The 8,247-nt window shown below is 38.4% G+C and overlaps 1 long non-coding RNA gene across 1 annotated transcript in view; it reads right to left on the reverse strand.

Annotated features, from left to right (window-relative positions):
• Positions 1-161: 161 nt before the first annotated feature.
• The window catches only part of LOC104960636 (uncharacterized), a 21,194-nt gene continuing 13,108 nt past the window's right edge, over positions 162-8,247 (reverse strand). Inside the window, exon 3 of the long non-coding RNA XR_800007.1 lies at positions 162-174. This is a non-coding gene — a long non-coding RNA (uncharacterized lncRNA). The remainder of the gene's footprint in view (positions 175-8,247) is intronic.

Genomic DNA, 8,247 nt, shown 5'->3' on the forward strand with positions numbered 1-8,247 from the left:
ACAATTTCTTAAAATGTAAATACATTTTTTGAATGGCATGATATCCAAAACATGTTTTTTGAAGAATAGCTGGAATATGAAATGATAAAAAAATGTCATTACAAAGATACTTCAAGAAAACCACTTCACCGGGTCAAAAAAGACCCACTTCTGCATCTAAGGGTTTTAACCAATCTGTTAAGTCTCTTCCTGTCATCAAAGCATATTGTGATATACTTGATCTTGTAATATACTCTTATTTTCTCTTAAAAATGTAATTCCCTATAATTGCATTTTCTAACATTTAACATTTTGACAAGCTGTTACTCATCTCCCTCAGTTAAAAATTATACATGTGTGAGCGTGACTTGGACATTGGTGAGAAGAGTGCACAAACCTCCACCAAGGCGGATGGTGTATTGTTTGGACTTCTACAGTATGTGTTCATGAGCTTTTAATGAAGACCACATGTAGGTTACAAAGAACATGTGTTCTTGTATTCAGTGGTTCAGAACGTTAAATAACATATTAATATATGTTTATTAGTTGCTCCTTCTTGAAGGTGCTTTAAATTTTTCTATTTGGGATCTCATTTTTTAAACTATCCCAACACCAAATTATGCACAACAAATGCCCACATTTTGAAAATTTGACTTTAAAGTGGACCTATCATGCTATATTTGAATAATATAGTGTAGGACCATACCTATATAAGGCATATTTATACTTTTTTAATTTTTCAAAATACCAAACAGATCATGCATTTTAGCCATTCCTCATTTCGCTCAATTTAACACTGTCTTTGCATGGGCTGATTCTGTGAGAACCGTCCCCATCTACAGCCCTGGCATATGTACTACAGCGTCTCCAGCGCTTTCGAACGGCAATTTCCGTGGCTGTCTCCTCCTGATTGGTGGAGTTGGCCCAATAGCCGTAGCGCCACTTCTGTGATGTCATAGAAGTGTTCAAATCTGGATCAGTCTGTATCAGATCCGTTGCAGCCCCTTTTTAAGAGATTTGGGTATGGAGGGAAATAGAGAGGCTTGTGTTTTCTGACACTTGGTGAGTTCCCTGGAACACCGGGGACACATATTCATGTATAAAAGACGTACAAAAGTGCATTTTGCATGATAGGTCACCTTTAAGTAAAACCTAATCTTTGTATCTGCCCCGTGTTTTGGATCAGGTCTGAAATGTAATCGGTTCTTCCTTCACCCAAGAAACATCCCTTCCACTACTAAGTTTTTATGAAAATTTAGTTTGTAATTTTGCACAGACAAACAGACAATCTAAGGCTAAAACAAAATTGCGTTTGCAGGAGTTATAATAGAGGACCAGGAATGGGGCCCTGCGAGACGCCAAATGATATTCATTAAAGTTGTTCCCGTCCCAAATGTTTTCCTTGAAGTAATTAAATACATTTTTAAAAAGCACCTAAGGACTTAGATGTAAAGACCCAAAACCCCAACTGTGATTTTTCCCTACAGTGCTTAAACCTAGGCAACCCTTATAATCAAATAATATGATCGATTTTTTTTGCCACACTGATTGGTTACTGTTTTGTAGAGTACAGACTAAGAATGTTGCCCTGTATACGAATAGGGACGCCAGATTTTAATTATTCATTTAGAAATTAGTCATTTTATAGGGCATGGCAAGAATTTGTCGTTGAATTTATCTGACTTTTGGTTGATCCGGTGTCAATGTATTTCCAGTGACCTTTTGTTGTGTATCAAGTGTGTGTTGTAATAATGGTACAGCAGAGTAGTTCACAGAAGAAAACAAACAAATTATATAGAAATCTTCCTTAAAAATCGATTTTAACACTAAGTTGTTGATAGAACATTATATATCTGAAACCGTATCTTAATACATGCTTATAACTTAAACCATAATTGCTAATATGTCTATTGCTTTGCAATAAATGCGCCATAGAAAAATGATATCCATGTCAAGCAGTATTTACATTTTATAGCAATTGTCACTGATTCTTAGGCTGACTGTTTTCCAAAAAAACTTCTATTGACATCCCGATCAAGAGATTTGGCTTTCTATCCTCAAACTGATGTGTTGTTCCAGCAATCTTGGACAACTTAATCCATGTTTATTATAAAACATGCCAGTCTTCAAATATTTAAATGAGCTTGAAAACCAAACTGACAGTGACAGAGTAAAAAATAAAATGTTGTCATCGTCAAATAATTCAAGTGGCATTTGATAACAAAATCTTTCTTTATTCCCAAAACATGCCATAAGACAATGTTATTCATTTACAGTAGAACCTTTCATCATGAGTCAAATCAATGGGCATTTATTCAATACAAAAACAAATGCTAGGGGTGTAGAGGCTAACAAATATGCAATCATTTCATACAGCAATTAAATGTGTTTGTCGCTGGACCTCAGGCTATTTGTGGTCAAAACCAGTTAACGAGGAGAGTGGGTGCTTGATGGAGTACAGGGCTGTGTCCTTGTAGCCCTTGCAAAAAGAATGGAATAGAAATGTGTAAACAAGTACAATCTGCTCTGGTTCATTCAACCTCTTTGACCCTCACCGACCTGCAGCCAAACACAACAATGTGCCTCAAATCACCAACCCTTCTTAAGGCAAAAAATATTATTATAAAATCAACTTACTGTATGGGTTTTTTTTTACACATTTCTTGTCATTTGGGATTCTATTATGAGTTAAGAGCAGAATCTATGATTCATTTGAGGGCTGCCATGTGTGTGCCCTAAAATTGGATATTGCTTTTTCTTCAATTCTACATTTCTATAATATAGGGTTTGATTTACAATAATACATCTATAATATATTTTCAAAATGTTACAAAGCATTATTATCTTTTAATAGGATGTCATTAACACTTCAATGGGAACCATGCCATCCAATAATTCATGATGGATCATTTATAAGCACACTGACGCTACAGATATCAAACTTTTTAATGTTAATAACAGTACCTGCACTTCAGATTTTGTTTTTGTTTTGAGTCTGGTGCTCCACCCCCATTTGTTAGGGCATTCTTTTTTTAATTCCCGACATTTAAAATTTAAAATTTCGGTGAACACATCCCTGCAATCTTATACCCTTTTATGTGGATTGGCGGAGAAATAGGGGATGAAATGCAGCCAATGGTCCCAGGCCGAGTTTGAAACCCCGGTCCTCTGAATGGGGACTGAGCCGCCATTTCTACCATGTGAGCTATACAACAGGCATGCCTTTTTATTTTTAAAGAACAATTGTTATAATCATTATAAGATCACAGGTATGAAAAACAAATGCCATGTCCAGAACCCGACGTAGTCTTTTCTTAAGACCTTTCTCAAGAACAAATGTAAGAATAAGGAAGATATTGAATGAGGCCTAGACAAACAATTTGGCTGCTGGTTTGAGATTCAGAATTTTGTGGAAATTCATGTAAAAGATACAATGACAATGACATCTAATGACTTAGAACAATATCATCCAATATGTATATATGTATTATAGTGATAGCCCTGTCATATGGTGAATGATATTTTCCAACCTTAAAGCTACAAAAACGGAAATAAAATGCAAAAAAATTGATTTTGTGTGGTTTATGAATAAGTATTTATCATCGATATTAAGGCCTAGGATCATTTGGATTATTTGACAAGACGTGTACCTTTCCTACAAACAAGCACACACACAACCTTACAGCGCCAGTAGGCCTATACGCCAGGCATCAGAGGTCAGTGGTCCAACAATGCATGAAGGTTTCACATTAGCATTGTTAAAATCCCTTTCTTCTGCAGACGAAGCCTATAATTCTACTCGAGGTGAGGGTGGAGGACCAACTCTGGCGGGGTTGATGCCAACAACTTTCCTTTATCGTATTTTATGCTCTCGAGGCCCCGTATAAGTCCTCGAAGCGCCACGAGACCTCTGGCCTTCGGAACTGGGATAGGGATTGAACATTCACCTTGGTTGCTATGACACTCGTTAGTCCCCATGGCAACTTGCTACAGCGTTCTCGGATGAGTGGGGGTAAGGAGTAAATAACACAACACCCACTCCTATTGCCCAATTGCTGTAATGCATATTCATAGTCACATGCGAATCATTAGGGATATGTTTTATTAGTCCATCCATCCATTTATCCATCTACGCTTTTTAGCTTGACTAAATAGTAATTACTCTGAGGCCAGTTGAAGGATGCGGCCCCCGCCTGCTCTCAGCTAGATTGTAATGGGTTCATAAGCACTGCTGATTGAATTGATTGCCACAGTTGGAGTCTGGCTGAGATGTACAATGGGGTGAATATGCAGAGCGCGGAACATTAATCAGCTCACACGGACCAGCTACATGCTCTCAATTTTATTGCAGGTACAGTTGGAAATGTATACAGTACAAGTCATATGCAAGCAAGGACAGCAATAAAACAGACAATATTTATTTTTCTTTCTTTCTCCGTTTGATTTGACAGTGTTGACTCGCAGTCCTGTTGGATCCATTTGAAACTATTTGTTCATCTGGCACCTGGTAGCCCAAGTGTTACTAGGGTATTTGCTTCTTTTTCTCATAAATATTCTCTTTCACAATAACAGTAAGTGGTATATGGTTTAAAGGAATTAGCTTTACAAGAAACTGTTGCAGGGCCGTAAGCCAGTTGTTAAGGATAATCCTTAACATTTTACGATTTTGTTGGCTAGATTTGTTCTGCTATACCCATTCAATGTATTCAATTTGCTTGGTTTGTGATAATATTCAGTCTCCAGGAGCAAAACGATATCCACAGGAACTGATTATAATTGTAAGTCACAGCCATGTGGACACTTGAGGTGAAAAAACTCAGAAGAAACAAAGAGGAAGGCTGAAGAAGACGTGGTGGCGCGACTCGCTGAGGGAGACTGGGACTTGTTGTCAAGAACAAGAATGTACAACAACAAAATCACTAGTCTTCCACAACGCGTCACGCCGTTTCAACAGACTTAAAGTGCTGCTGCCTGATTCTCTGAAACAGCCATGTAAACACATGAGATGTGATTTTCCTGGGAAAAAAAGTGTATTACCTGGTCTTCAGTGCGGGAAAGTCAGAAGACGAAACTACCTGCGAAAAAGGGGCATTATTAGCGTCAAATTGAATTTAAATACATATCCTCAATAAACTTCAAGCATCGTATGTCTTAAGGCTTATCGCATAAACTTCACAGCATTTCCTTGCATCATGGCGTTTCGGTAAGTCAATGTTTTCATCTGGCTTTACCTCTAAATGTTCGTCTTAAAATCCACAAATCCACTGAAAAGGCCAATATCAGCAAGTAGTTTTGAGAAAGTTATAGTGAAAGGGATATATCTAATTCCTTTTGATATATTTATCCATGCCAAAAAGAAATAGTCCCCCAGAAATATTGACAACACATTCAACGCCCGATAATGACCAATGTAAATGGGATGGTGAATCATTACCTTCTTTATTTATCATATATTATGTAAATGTCGGGGGACATTAAGGCTGTCATGTGTTAGGAAATAACATAAAGTGGTAGACACGGAGCAACCATTATAAATTAATTTTCCAGGGCTGTAATAATGCTCCGATAACTACAACTCTCACCACACCTACTTCAATGTGTACACACACACACACACACACACACACACACACACACACACACACACACACACACACACACACACACACACACACACGGCTGAGCAGTATGTTGCTACAGAGCATCTGTTTTAATAACAGAAGAGTAAAAAGACACTCGTTTAATCGCCTGGTATTAGTTCTGTAAAGCACTGCCAATAAAGTTGGATGAGGAGAGCAGAGTAGAGGAAAAGAAAGGTAAAGTGAGAGGGAAAGAGAAGAGAAAAAGGAAAGGTAAGAAAGTTAAAGGAGTGGCAAAAGTAGAAACGAAATGGAAGGGGAAAAGAAATACGAAGAAAAATAAGTGGGAAAGAAAGGATAAGAAAAAAAGGAGAGGAAGGAAATAAGAGGCAATAAAAGGAAAGTAAATTAATGAAAGCAAGGGACAGAAGAGAAAATATATGTAAAAAAGGCAAGATAGGAAAGGAAAGGAAAGCAAATGAAAGGGGAAAGAGGAATAGGGATAAATATGAGACCATAGGAAAGGAAAAAAAGGTTAGGAAGGAATAGGAACAGGAAGGAAGAAGAAATTTTTTTAGAAGAAAAGGAAATAAAAAAAAGGAAGGGAAAAAGGAAGGAACCGAAGACAATACAATAGGAAAGCAAAAACAAATAAGTGGGGAAGGAAGGAAAAGGAAACCAAAAAGGAAGGGAAAAAAAGGATTATAGGAAGGAAGATAGCAAAAGAAAGAAAGGGAGATAAAGGGAAGGAAGAAGGAAACAGGTGGAGAGGAAAATAAAGAGATGAGAGAAGCAGAGAATAAAGAAAGCAGAGTGCAAATGATTGAGAATGAAGCAGCGGGGGAACTGTTGTCTGTTATTTAAGTCAAACATCACAACACTATTTGTGGGCTGCAGGTTGTGTTGTGAATGACAAATTTCCTGTAAATGAATGATAATGGCTTGTTTAGCTGTAGCCCGCCTACAGCGTCTCTGCTCCATCCTATTTCCTGTTAATATCGCTGGCTTCAGCCTCGCTGACCTCTCCGCCGTTCTTCTATTTCTATTAATGTTTAATGGCGGGTAAACGGCCCCGCGCCACACACTGACCCACATAGGTTTCCCACCTCATTACTGTCCTGCGGGAGGAAAAGGCAAACGACAAAAACACTTATTTGCCTAAAATGTATTGAGGATGTTTACTTTGTATGATGTTTATAACATTTCTCTATCATTTGTTTTCTCTGCGCCATGTTGTTTCAAACCTGGATGAATTCACGCTTTGTAATTGTGCTACTTCTTTTCTAATGGCGGCATTTTTCCCCCGTCTGATGGTTCTACTGATTGTTTTGATCAAAGCCAGCGCACCAATTCAGTTACCTATTTAACATTTTTGGGGTCTTTTTATCTCCTTTATTTACCTTGTTTGTCAGGTCAATCATGTGTAGCCTTAAGCATTGGCTCTCAAAGAAATTTCAATAAAGAACACCATTGAAAACATTTTTGGGAGATAAAAAAGGTACAACCTTGTAACAGAAAACCCGTAAATGCTACATTTCAAATGTTTTCACTGCATTCACTGTGGACCAATTTGTCTTGAACATGCACTGACCCTGAGACAACATTGTAATCTTTTTAGAGTTGTTTTTAAAAAAATTATGAGAAACATGGGCTTCCTTTTTCCCTTTTTTTTGCCTAAACTACAGGCTAAAATCCCAAAGTTCCCTTCAGATTAAGTTTCTCTCCCACACACCTTTGTCTAATTCTGGGACATGGTGACATCACTAAGTAACAATCAGGCTTCTATTGGCTAGTGCTCCAACACATTATACTTGATAGCCTATGGGGCGGGACATCACTAACTAGTTGACCTATTATAACAGAGCCAGTCAGCTAACCAATCAGAGCAGACTGGGCTCTGGTTTCAGACAGAGGGTGAAAAGAGGTGCTGCAGCACAGACAGTATGAGAAAAATAAAGAGCTTTTGAACATTAAAGTATGTAAACATGTCACAGTAGAGGCACTACATACAAATAAGAGCCTGGAAATGAGCAGAATAGGGCCCCTTTAAATCAACATACAGTATGTTCTACATAACAACAGGTGCCTCCTGCAGTACTCCAATAGGATCTCAATTAGAGAAACACAGCCTGCTGTATCCACACACACACACACACACACACACACACACACACACACACACACACACACACACACACACACACACACACACACACACACACACACACACACACACACACACACACACACACACACACACACACACACACACACACACACACACACGACACACGAACACACACGACACACGACACACACACACACACACACACACACACACACACACACACACACACACACACACACACACACACACACACACACACACACACACACACACACACACACACTGCCCTGCTTGCTGATCTCAACAAAGGTCTTTGACATGGTGACATTTGGAAGTAGATTAAATGACCGGCAGGGTCGCGGAGTGCTGCTACATGTTTTACTGCATGCGACAAGAGCTCTTAACCTGTTAAACCCCGAGCCTGTTTTTCAGGTTTCAGGCTCGAAAATGACATTCCCAGAACAAATGACCATATCTTCCCTTCTAAAAGGGTTAAATTAATAATCTTTTTTCTCAAAGTAATGATAAACCTGTCAGTTGGATGTAGGAAAGTCAGATTCA

Source organism: Notothenia coriiceps, unplaced genomic scaffold, assembly GCF_000735185.1.
Source record: "Notothenia coriiceps isolate Sejong01 unplaced genomic scaffold, NC01 NC01_scaffold00032102, whole genome shotgun sequence".
Classification (NCBI taxonomy): domain Eukaryota; kingdom Metazoa; phylum Chordata; class Actinopteri; order Perciformes; family Nototheniidae; genus Notothenia; species Notothenia coriiceps.